This window comes from Penaeus monodon, chromosome 21 (assembly GCF_015228065.2).
Source record: "Penaeus monodon isolate SGIC_2016 chromosome 21, NSTDA_Pmon_1, whole genome shotgun sequence".
NCBI lineage: Eukaryota > Metazoa > Arthropoda > Malacostraca > Decapoda > Penaeidae > Penaeus > Penaeus monodon.
The window spans coordinates 4,669,800-4,670,187 of record NC_051406.1 but is presented as its reverse complement, the minus strand read 5'-3'; positions in this window follow the sequence as shown (position 1 = coordinate 4,670,187).

Genomic DNA, 388 nt, shown 5'->3' with positions numbered 1-388 from the left:
GTTTTAGTTTGAACTGAAACATATATGATAGCTATACGATAAAGATGATAACAATAATGATAGCAATTAGCAATGTCCAATAATATAATTTTCCTGCGCATCAAGGTGTATGAAATAAAATCATCCATTTTTTCTCAGCAATTCGACCAAATTGTTACCGTCTCTTTCAAAATCAATTCCCTCTACTTATCATTTGGAAAAGAAATAATTTCAACTTCGGCATTTCTCGTGTTGAAATTCAATTTGAAATTTCTTCTGTGGGAATCGAGATGTTTGTTACCATGTTTGTGAACGATAATTGTCTGAATCTCATTAATTTGGCTGCATCTCATTAATGTGTTTGCGATGCGAGATATTTTGGTTCAGCGCTTGTTGGCATGCGATCTGT